This window comes from Dendronephthya gigantea, unplaced genomic scaffold (assembly GCF_004324835.1).
Source record: "Dendronephthya gigantea isolate DGI-Jeju-01 unplaced genomic scaffold, DenGig_1.0 000835F, whole genome shotgun sequence".
Classification (NCBI taxonomy): Eukaryota; Metazoa; Cnidaria; class Anthozoa; order Malacalcyonacea; family Nephtheidae; genus Dendronephthya; species Dendronephthya gigantea.
Genome location: NW_021163845.1, coordinates 2,852 through 15,128, shown reverse-complemented (window position 1 = coordinate 15,128; position 12,277 = coordinate 2,852). Strand labels below are relative to the sequence as shown.

Below are 12,277 nucleotides of genomic sequence, written 5' to 3'. Positions count from 1 at the left end.
ACGTCGAAACCACAGAGATCACTATAATGGGATAAAAGCACATCGCTATGGATCGTCACACAGCAATCAGCGTATAGAGGCGTGGTGGGCCATGCTACGTCGGTCGTGGGCATCGTGGTGGATTAATTTTTTTAAAGATTTGGTAGACAGAGGTATTGTTGACACAAGCAATATACTTCAGCTGGAATGTCTTTGGTTTTGTTTCATTAAAGTGATGAGGGATTCCCTAAAGGCTATTAAAGTCCTGGAATGCCTATTATGTTAGAAAATCCAGATACCACACTACTCATGGCATTTCTGATCAACTTTTTTTCTTGCCCGAGTCAGTTGACGCGGTTGATCATAAGGTGGAGTGCCTGCAACATGATATCCAAGCGATCGAAGGCAACGTTGCCGTTGAAGATGACGAAATACACAAAGTAATATTTTAATTATAATTTTTCAATATTACAACTGCAGGAGCCAACAACATGGAACGATTCTCTCAATGATTATCAGCCCAAGTGTGAACCAAGAAAAAACAACGAAAAAATCTAACAAACTAAGTGAATTCATATTCCAACGTAGTATAAAACAAGTAGGGACCTTAAGCAACGAGAACACGAAAGAAAAACCACTTCAAAAACTTAGGCATATAAAACATAGACATATAAAAAACGCGTAACTGGAAAGCAGCTCTTAAGCTGACCTTTATCCTTACTGGTAAATGGGAGTACGAAAGTACAGTTAACGTCCAGGACGTCAACGTTATCGTTGCTTAAGTTGCCTAATATAAGCCATAGAATTATATAGGAAACACCTTTTTACAAATGGAGGAAATTGCTTGCAATTCCATGTCATAAGCAAAAATTTATCAGCCGAATGTATAGAAGCCACGAATTTCACCGCCAAAAGTTTACGAGGTTTCAAATTAAATTTAACGTTAATTGCTTCAATTGCCACCTATTTAAGTGTTCTTTGTTAAAACTGATAATATGAACTTTACAACAGTATATAACTTTACATATATAGTGTGTACTAAAAGTTTTAGTAACTAATATGCATGTTATAAGCAATATGAACAAATAATTCTTATGAGACTTCTAAAGATACAGAAACTCAAGTAATTACTTCAAAAAACATAAAAGAAACATGTAATATTAAACAACTTCTGCCTTATACAAAACGTGGGATAACAAACACCTTAATCACCCATTCACGTCAGTTAGGCCTGTGTTAGAAGTCGCATTTTAGTCGCGTCGAATGCAATTCAAACAATAGATAATGAGATGATAATGAAGTTTAATGAGTTTTATCTTATTATCTATTGTTTGAATTGGATTCGACGCGACTAAAATGCGACGTCTAACACAGGCCTTAGACTAATGCCATATCAATGTCTGAGTGAGACATAAGACTGCACCATTCCTCTCTAAAATCGCCAAAATCGTTGTAAGTTGATGGGAGCTCTATCACTGCTCCACAAGTATGAAACACTGGCGAACGACTTTAACCAACCAAAGAGGTAAATGCGATAGAAATCTCCTCAACTAAAATAATATCGGATCCGGTGGATATTCTCAAGAAGTGTTTAAGATAATTCGTATTAAGACCTTTGATCCAACGCTTTAAATGATTTAATGATTCATTCTCAGCAGGGGATTTTGGTTCAGCTTTAATGAGCTTACATACTCTGCTCGCAGTAGGAAAAAAAGAGGTGTATATCTGAAACAAGGCGTCGTTAGAAGTGATAAAAGATTTCAAAGGTACTAAGATTTCTGACCAACAGTCACATGCATATCTTGGTTTCTGCACCAATTCTTTATGTGCTATTTCAATAATCAGATCCTTAAAGTTTTCAGGCGTAGCAATCTTCTTGCACTTAAAAGCCGTTAAAAGATCTGAAACCTCTTCAGTATCAACACTTACAGAGGAAGAAAGAACTTTTTCTACTAAGATGGCTTTGGTTCTAGAGATATACTTCATAAAAGAGTTAAAGTACATCTCAGAAGTGACAGATTCCTTCCCGAAAAGACAGCAGCTTAAAAAGACTGGGATATTTGAATAGGCAAATAGTGTTCTTGCACATAACCTTTGAGTAGGACTCTGGCGAGAGCCTGCCACATGCACTTAGACACATCATGACGAATTATTGGTACCCTTTCAGCTTCACCGAGCATATAGCTATTGCAGATATCTTTCCAAAATATGGAAATCGCATCTCGTACAGCCCCGCTACCTACACCTTTCTCTACAATACCTCTGGGATCGATTATTTGTACACTTATGAACTTGTTTAAAATGTTACTATTAGCAAAATAGTAAAGGAAATCATTCTTTACTTGAGTTCTATGGATAACCAAGACCTCATTTTCCATTTCTTCCAACGATGTCAGGGATATGACCTCACCCTTACAAAAATGTTCTATAGAATATTCCATTAAAATTTTTTACTGAATATCCTATAGAATATTCTAAGGGATTTTGGAACCTATTCTATGGAACGTTCTACAACACGTTCTATAGCACCTTTAATAGAATATTCTATAACATATGCCATGTTTTATAGAATACTCAATAGAATATCCTTCAGAACATTCATTAGAATGTTCTATAGAATACTGGTATTCTATGGAACATTCTAACACATATTCTATGACATCCTATATGAAATGTTCCATAAAATATTTTCAATCTATGGAATATTCCATTAATGATCCTATTGAATATGTGATGAAATGTTCCATAGAATATGTATTCTATAGTATATTTTATAGGATAATCTATTAAATATGCTATTGGATGATAAATGGTATATTCAACATTCGTCCATGTTTCGACTTTGAAATATATCACTTTATAACAACATAATCAAAACTTCTTTCTGCCAAGAGTGAGACATACAAACAAATAAAATATTCCCAAATATATGTAACAAATTTATTTATTTAAAGTTCAATTGATGCAAAGATTTAATGAAAATGCCTTGCTTAAATTACATATAAATAAATCTAGAGATTAAAGAAATTGAAATACATATTATACAACAAAGAATAAAAAACAAGTCCTATAAGTGTCCATATAACTTTAATCTGCATGTAGAACTCTAGTTCTGGTAATTAAGTCTGTCAAATAACCATTTTGTTTCGTGGATAAAACAACTGCAGCCGGTTGTTTGAAGGCTGTTTAGCTTAAATTGTAGTTAAGTAAAATTATATACATTTCACACATTTTGAGGAGGATTCAATTGAAATATTATGCACTAAGTAATTGAAAACAATATGGTGTACTGAAATTGAAATATTTTAGCTTGGTTTTTTTATGAATGTATAAATTTATTCAATATTTTCTAGATAAAATTATTACCATACTGCAGTTTTCCCACCAAATAAAATGACTGTGCAAGAAAATAGCAAAAATATAACTAGGCTATTATACTAAATATATTTACATGTACAGAACATGTAAATAGTAGAAAATGGAATGTCATATAGTTACTGATGTCCAGATGCTTTCAACTTGGTTTTCTCAACTTGCACAATATTATTAATCTTTGGTGCCATAACTTGTCATATGTCTGCCTCTTTTCCCTCAAACCTTTTTGCACTATACTTTAGACACAGCTAGAAAAGGTAAAACTCATCAATAACTGAACCAAGATATGTATATAAGATATATTAACTTAGACCAGACATAATTACTAACAATTATACTGCTTACCATATATACTCTTAACTTTCTCTGGCTTTGGTTTTGCATCCTTTTCTTTGAATTAAGCTAGGCATTTGAAGCCTTTCCAGTGATGGAAAGTTGTTCTTGCATCCACGGCACTGCATAAACAAAACCTTTCACATTTAGTATTGCTTTAATAGAGCTCCATTTTGACCTTTGGTTAGTGTGATGCTTGGACAAAAGGAAATCTGTAAATTTTAACAGTAAACACACAATTAAACACTTGAGACCTAGCTTATATTTAATTCAATTTTAATGATATATAAAATTTATCTAGAGCTAGTGCAAATGTCTTGACAGAAATAATTTTTAGTTGGAATGGCTCTATTTATGGTGGTATAAATAAAAGGTGTAAATAAAATGTTCAAATAAAAAGTTTAATCTAAAGGTGAATAAAAATTTATGAGATTAATTATAATGGTATACAGAACATATGTTGCCTATACAAACATATAGCATTTATAGCATATACAAAACACACTCACCACTGAATTCCAATACTTTAGATACACATGTTGTTGTAGATGGGTCAATGAACTTTTGATTATTTTTTTAACTTTAGAAATTTCTCATTGCCATAGCCTTTCTTTCTCACGATCCTGGTCACCTTTCACGCATTTACAAAATTATCCATATCTTCTGATTCTCTCGCATACTAAAGCGCGTTTCACCACCCTCCTATGATTCCTCTTTGACAAATTCAAAGAATGCGTATTTTATGTTAAAATACGAAAGAAAAACGCACTAAATTCTACCAGTATCAGTTATAAAACGTTGAATCAACGGATGAAAACTACAGACAAATACGCGCTCAAAATTTGAAAATAATGCGTGGCGGTTAAACAAGTCCCACATAACCTTGCAGCCTTGTTTGGCAAAACGCCCGCCATCTAACCTGCGAACGGGCATATTATGAAACAGATTGACTCATATGAGATATGTCATATGTGTGAAATATTCGTGAATTGTCTTTACAAAACGAATGATTTCTGCTGAGAATTTTAACTTTAAGACTTTAAAAGTATGTCGAGAGAACCTTACAAAAATGCAATATAATTCTCGACCAATGAATAGTGTAGTAAAAATGTTATTTTTAAATTGCATAAAGGTCTTCTGTATAACTATATTCTATAGAATATTGTGTACAGCATATTCTATAGATTATATTATTGGATATTTAATGTGAATGTGCAATAGAATATTCTATAGCATCTCTAAATTCTATAGAATATTGTGTACAGCATGTTCTATAGAATATATTTTACTGTGAATGTGCATAGAATATTCTATAGCATCTCTAAATTCTATAGAATATGGCAATGGAATATGCTATAGGATAAGAAGTCCTATAGAATATTCTATGGGTTTAGAATATGTTATAGCATATTCTATAGGATTCTATAGAACATTTTCGTAAGGGCAGTGTTGTTGACGTTTTCTGTTTCAACTATATATCCAGAAAAATTAAAAATGACTATTCTATATGTGATATGCAATACAATACTCGATAGGAATTAGAGGGCCTTCCATGCATGATATTTCCAACCTTCAAATATATCTTCTAGAAATAAAAAATTTTCAGTGATATTTGTTTCAGTTGCCTGGTTGATAGAGGTAGTTGCTTGGTTACCAGAGGTACTTTCTTGGGCATCAGAGATACTTGCTTTGGTGGCGGAGATACTCGCTTGGGTTTCAGAGGTACTTGTTTGGTAATCATAGCAAAAAATTGCCTGCTTGTTAGGAGTTAACATAGTTTGGTTGCTATTCCAGTCCTGAGAGTTAATTGTTGGGGGCTGTGTGGTCCTAAATATACAGGAGTAAGAAATTTGAAATGAAAATTTTTAATCAGTTGGTTCTATTTTATTGGTTGTCAGTTGATAACAGTACTGTTTTTACCACACTAAATTCATAATTACCCAGAGATTCATCTTCAGTATTCTCAATATCATTGGCAACTACAAACATATAAATATAGCATTATAGCAACATTTATGTCATTATTGTCATTAGGTGTTTCTTATAGGCCCTATAGCATTGTAGTGTGGGGCCATCCTAAGTCCTATGTCACACAACATCATGAAGTCCTGGTTTTTGGGGTACTTTTTATATCCAACAACATGGGACTGATTTTCAGGGCCAAAAATATAACTTGACCTGATTTCATCATTTCTGTATGGATTTTGTCATAAAAGATCATAATTGAGGGTGACAAGAATTAAAAGTTGAAAAAATTAAAACTGATGTTAACATACATGATTGGAGAACTGTACTGTATATGCTTTAATTACATGCAAATCAGTTTGTTATAGGTAAATAATCCTCACTTTAAATTAAGTCAGAGACCTTGCACAAGTACAAGTTGACTCGATTATAAGGCCTTCCAATTGCTTCCTTATATCTCTCAACTGTAAATGGCTGTGAAGTTCCTGGAATAGTGTTAACCAGACCAAAGTCTGGGTACATCAGAACACAATCAAAGTCACCAGAATCCCTCAGGTGTTTATTATGAGCCAACTGCTTGTCCATCCCTAAACTCTTCACTTTACAACTGGAATCATTTTCTTTTTTTAAAATCGAGAGGTAGAAGAGAACCTTTTTTGACTTTTAGCTGCCTTGCTACTCCACATTCTACCAACCCACTATTTATCTATATATATTTCATAATAATCATAGATTGCATCATGTAAACTGATATGACAACTGTATAAATGCTAAACCAAATGCTATCTACCAAAATAATATTAAGTTTACTATTACTGCTAAGTTGTACTGCCAAATTTATCAATGTCTTATAACTTTAGAAAATATATGATGATAAGGGGAACCCGTCATGTGTCAATCTCTAGTATAGTGTGAAATGATAAACAAACCTTTACAATTTCTTCCTTCTTTTTTTTTAATGATTTCGTTCTTTCATCTGATTTTCTTTTTTTCATTTCGTTAAAGGTTTGTTGACGTTGTTCTTGGTCTTTAGTTTCTCTGCTTGATCCTCTCTTCAGAAATTCTTCAAAAGTTAAAGTTTTTAAGCCACCACTTGCATTATTTGACATTTCCTTGGGCTTTGTAAGATTTCCGTCTTTTAATGCTGAGCCACAGGAATTGCAAAAATTTTCATTGCTGTTAACACATAGGTTTCCGCACGATGGACAAAACATCTATTATATATATATATATATATATTATATATATATATATATATATATATATATATGCAGTTAAAAATTAAATTTTTATAACTTTATTGACGCCTCATCATTAATACAATGTAATATTAATTAATACAGTTTTGGTCAAATCAATTGGGAAGTACACAAAGCAGATAAAAATGTTTATATTTAAAAGAGATCATTCCCAAACTAAAACAAAAAAAACTTGCTTATATGCGCAAAACCTAATTCTAGTACAGTACATGATGGGGAATGTGTACCACCTATCATCCAATGTGAATTTATTATACAACTAATATACATATACATTTGCATAAAAATGATGTTGTGATTTGTGCCAATTCTAAGTTGTGAACACTACGGTACGCTGCGCAAATATATTTCCAAAAAGTATAAAAATGGAAGGAAATGCCCATAAAAATAACTTTTAAAGGTTTTTTAAAATCAAAGCTTACCTTATTTGCAAATTTGATACAAGCCAGATTGGAAGAACCACGTGTTTGTCATGGCGCTAATGCTTGCACTCAGCGAAAATAGGCTTCCTTTTACTGACAGGGTATGTCTGTACCAGTCTGTACTTCCTTTTTCTCCGCGTTCAAGTTGTTGGTTTTGCGTTAGTGTTTTGAGTTTGCGTTCGTGTTTTGAATTTGCGTTCGTTTTTTGAATTTGCGTTCGTGTTTTGAATTTGCGTTTCTGTTTTGAATTTGCGTTCGTGCTTTCATGATTTGCGTTTATGTTTTTTGAATTTCGTTTGTGTTTTGAATTTGCGTTTGTGTTTTGCACCTCTGGGCCACCGTACTAATGTCTAGAAAAATGGACTAAAATTTATTCAAAGTACCAATATTTTATACCTCATATAGTAGAGATAACGTTCCTAATATGTTACAAAGCACATTTAGTACTTTAATTCGGATGGCCGTCCTCTCTTCACATCTAAAAAAAATTCCCATTAGCATAAGACTGAGGCTACATAAAAATACATCACGAACTTAAACAAAAATCAAAATACCAAAATATTACATTATTACAAAATTTTGTCCTCAAAGAAAGTCATAAAATTGTTAGCTAGATTCTGATCAGATTGGCACACAGGATATTAAGAATCAGGGGTATGATGTAGAAACTTTCCAATGGTTTTAAATAATTGCCTTTGGTCACTCCCATTATCTCTAACAATTTCAGAATAGTAACGAGTACGACTTTCCGATAATAGCTCACTGACACGGCGACATGGCTGACTGTCTTTTAGACGATCACAGGATTGTTTTGACTTACGCCATACCCGCTCGAGTTTCTTCTGATACGTTTTTCGTTTTTAATTTGTTCAGTGTACCAAGGTGCAGCTGGACTAATTATCTCTCTGGTGATAAGTGGTGCATGATGATCCAGTTCTGGACAGCTCTGAGTTGTATTGGTTGACTTTGCACTAATATCAGCCGTGTTCCAGTGATAATCGGAGATAGCCTAATGTCATTAAAGAATGAGTCCATATTGATTTGTTTAATTTTACGCGACTCCACGACCCTTCTCTGAAACAATGTTTTTTTAAAATTGAGTTCACATGTAACCGTGTAATGGTCAGATATAGATGGATCATGAACGTCAATAGATTGAACAATATTTCCCTCATGGCAAGACAAGATAAGGTCTAACGTGTGACCAGCAATGTGTGTTGGTTGTTGTACATGTTGTTCGAGATTAAAAGAATCAACAAGATTGAGAATTTTTGTTGTTGTTATATCCGACTTATCGTCTACATGGAGGCCAATATAATACGATTATATTTAGTATTTGAGGTAACACATTGATTTGCATACCCATCAGTTCGAAAGACTTAATGTGTGTGAACATGTTCGCCGAGTCCAGAGCTTGACTTTTAAAGTGTTATTGTATAATATACCAATGCCTCCCCATCTACCTTGTTGTCTCGAGATATGTTTAAAGAGTAGCCCTTCGGGGTGAAATTTCCAATAGATATAAGATCAAATTTGTCAGGGTGAAGCCAGGTTTTTGTAATCGCAAATATATCAAATTCATTCTCAACCACATAGTCTTTGACTAAATTGGCTTTGTTTCGAATAAACCGGCAGTTGAGAAGACCAAAAGAACAAAGCTGAGTAACAGCTGTATCAGGAGTGTTGGCAATTTTGAATGTAAAGGAATATTGATGAGATTGTTTCTCTTAATTAATATCATTTCTGCCATATATGTTTACAGGCTGATGATTTGCATGATGATAGTGATTGTATAGTGTCGCGGAGGTGTTTGCCAAGTAGGTATTATAGAAAATATTCCTATAGGTCATATGGAACAACCAACCTTTCTGTAGATTCAACTGCCCAAGCATCGAACTAAGCTCCTCAGGATTTTAGCGGGTCGAAACGTGTTCATCAAACGTGACTGCTTTCGATGTTGAGACATCTTATCCGACTGATTATTATCAAAAGATTGAGGACCAGGATTAGACTAAACATCCACACACATTGATAGATCCTTCTTAAAAGGCTTCGCAATAGGACTAGACTAACAAATCAATGTTTCGTTTCTTTAGCAATCGCAAATGAGACTTTGTATTTAGATTCAAAACCAACTCGTTGTATGTTGACCCGACATCGAAAAGCAATATCTCTACAAATACTCAAGGTTATGCCATCCGCAGCCATTCCGTCCAAATCCATGAAATTAGCATTCTTAAATGCCATATTAATTGGTCGAGATGTACAAAACTCGTTAGATAAAATAAGTATCTTAAAAAAATATATAGAGCTACCGACCAACCGCCATATTGATCGTGAATTAAGCAGTATGGAAACACAATATTCATTTCCATACACGAAAAGGTGGTGATTCAATGATAACATCTCGTTACCAGCTTTAGATATTTTCTTTAAAAACTTGTTTAACGATTCGGATAGAAGCAAACGGGAACGAGAAGAAGAAGTTGTGAAATCATTGTAAGTGTGTTTATTTCTATTTAAACCCGACAACTTTACTTGTTCAGGGAAAGGCATGTTAGAGTTGTTTGCTAGTAAAAACTATGTACACACCTTGGTTGTGGTGGACAAAATATTGAATCATTGGTTATTTTTATTGTAGATCACTAGCTGCCTGTGAAGGAACACACAAAATTTTATTAGAATGCTTCAAAAACAGCTGGATTGAAGGTTTTCAAACTTAAATGATCTCCCCAGTGGCAAATGATTGTTCGAATCTTACCATAACCGTGTTTCATTATAAATTCGTGAAATAGATAAAGTAAATTAAATGAACATGGCCGTTCAGCACAATAACTTGTACTCAATTGGCGAAGACAATGGTCCCAAAGTGGTAAATCGATGGTTCGAATCCTACCATAGCCGTTTTTCATTATAAATTTCGTGAAAAGAAATGCAGTAAACTAAGTATAACCATGGCCATTCCCCACAAGATCTTGTAGGCCAGTAGCTAAGACAACTGTCTCCCAAGTGGTAAATCGATGGTTCAAAACCTGCTATGCCCTTTTCATTATGAACTTCGTGAAAGGATAAAGTAAACTAAATAACCAAGACCATCCAGCACAAGACCTGGTGCTCTAGTGGCAAAGACGATGGTCTCCCAAGTGTTAAATCGATGGTTCGAATCCTACCATAACCGTTTTTCATTATGAACTTCGTGAAAAGGATAAATAAATTAAATAACCATAACCGTTCAGCACAAGATCTTGCAGTCTAGTGGCGAGGACCCAAGTGTTAAATCGATGGTTCGAATCCTACCGTAACAGTTTTTCATTATGAACTTTGTAAAAAAGATAAATAAATTAAGATAACCATAACCGTTCAGCGCAAGATCTTGTAGTCTAATGGCGAAGACAATCGTCTTCTAAGTAGTAAATCGATGGTGCGAATCCTGCCATGACCTTTTTTTTTATGAACTTCGTGAAAAGAATAAAGTAAATTAAATAACCATCGCCGCTCAGCACAAGACCTTGCAGTCTAATAGCTAAGACAACTGTCTCTTAAGTGGTAAATCGATGTTTCGAATCTTGCCAAAACTATTTTTTATTATAAACTTCGTGAAAGGATAAAGTAAACTAAATAACCATGGTCATCCAGCACAAGACCATGTGCTCTAGTGCGAAGACGATGGTCTCTCAAGTGTTAAAATCGATGGTTCGAATCCTACCATAACCGTTTTCATTATGAACTTCGTGAAAAGAATAAAGTAAATTAAGTAAATATAACTGTTCAGCACAAGAACTTGCAGTCTAGTGGCGAGGACGATGGTCTCCCAAGTGGTAAATTGATTGTTCGAATCCTACCATAACCGTTTTTCATAATGAACTTCGTGAAAAGGATAAAGTAAACAAAATAACCAAGACCATCCAGCACAAGACCTTGTGCTCTAATGGCGAAGACGATGGTCTCCCAAGTGTTAAATCGATGGTTCGAATCCTACCGTAACCGTTTTTCTTGATGAACTTCGTGAAAAGGATAAATAAATTAAATAACCATAACCGTTCAGCACAAGATCTTGCAGTCTAGTGGCGAAGAAAGCGATTCAAGCATTGTCAGATAAGTTTGAACACATGACTGCTGTTATATCACAAGTTCGGGATCTTATGGGTAAAAACGATGATAGCATTATACGAGAAACATCGCTTCTAGCTGCTGAATATACAAAGTTCCATGTAGAACATTCAAATGAAGTGTTTGTTGGTGATGTAAATGAAGTAGATAGCGATAGTAAGCCCACAAATAGAAACAATTAGCGAGCACTGAGCCATCGAAATCGCTAGGAATTGTGATTACGAGCAACAATGAGAATACCAACTTGTTGAGTGAAAATCCCGCTAGTTCGAACCAAGACCAGGCCTTAAGTCCCGAAAATAACAAAGATATTGTAATTATTGACAGTCCAGTTGAGACCAATAAACAAGCTGAAAATGACAAGTTAACGTATGCTAAAGCTGCCGGATCAAAGCCGGTCTTAAATCCCACAAATGGAAATGCTCTAAAACCACAACAACATTTTACCACTAAGCATAACAATAGTAGGATTAGTGCTGATGGTTTTGTAGGAGTAGAGCGTAGGCGAAACCAAACAAAGAGAATATTCCTATCTGGAATTGCAAGCAGCGTGAATGAAAAACATATCCAATCCTACCTCACGCAGCGAAATATAAATCCAACATTTATTTCGGTCTTTCCCAGTAAACGTGGGAACGGTATCGGCCAAGGTACACATCCCCCCCGCTGATTTCCCTCTTCTACAGCAAAAAGATTTCTGGCCCAAATTTGTGAGTTGCCAATTATGGAAATCTAAAGAAGCTTTGCGAAAACCAATAAAGCAAAAGCTGTAAACCAAAAGCAAATCACCCCAAGGTGAAAACTCCTCAACTTCTGAATAATGGCTCAGATTTC

The 12,277-nt window shown here is 34.4% G+C and overlaps 1 long non-coding RNA gene across 1 annotated transcript; it reads right to left on the bottom strand.

Moving 5' to 3' along the window:
- Nucleotides 1-3,274: 3,274 nt before the first annotated feature.
- LOC114544543 lies at nucleotides 3,275-4,346 on the bottom strand. The gene is made up of 3 exons (XR_003690459.1): nucleotides 4,197-4,346; nucleotides 3,700-3,899; nucleotides 3,275-3,602 (listed from the first exon to the last, which is right to left on the bottom strand). It is a non-coding gene; the product is annotated as an uncharacterized LOC114544543 (long non-coding RNA).
- Between the last annotated feature and the right edge of the window lie 7,931 nt (nucleotides 4,347-12,277).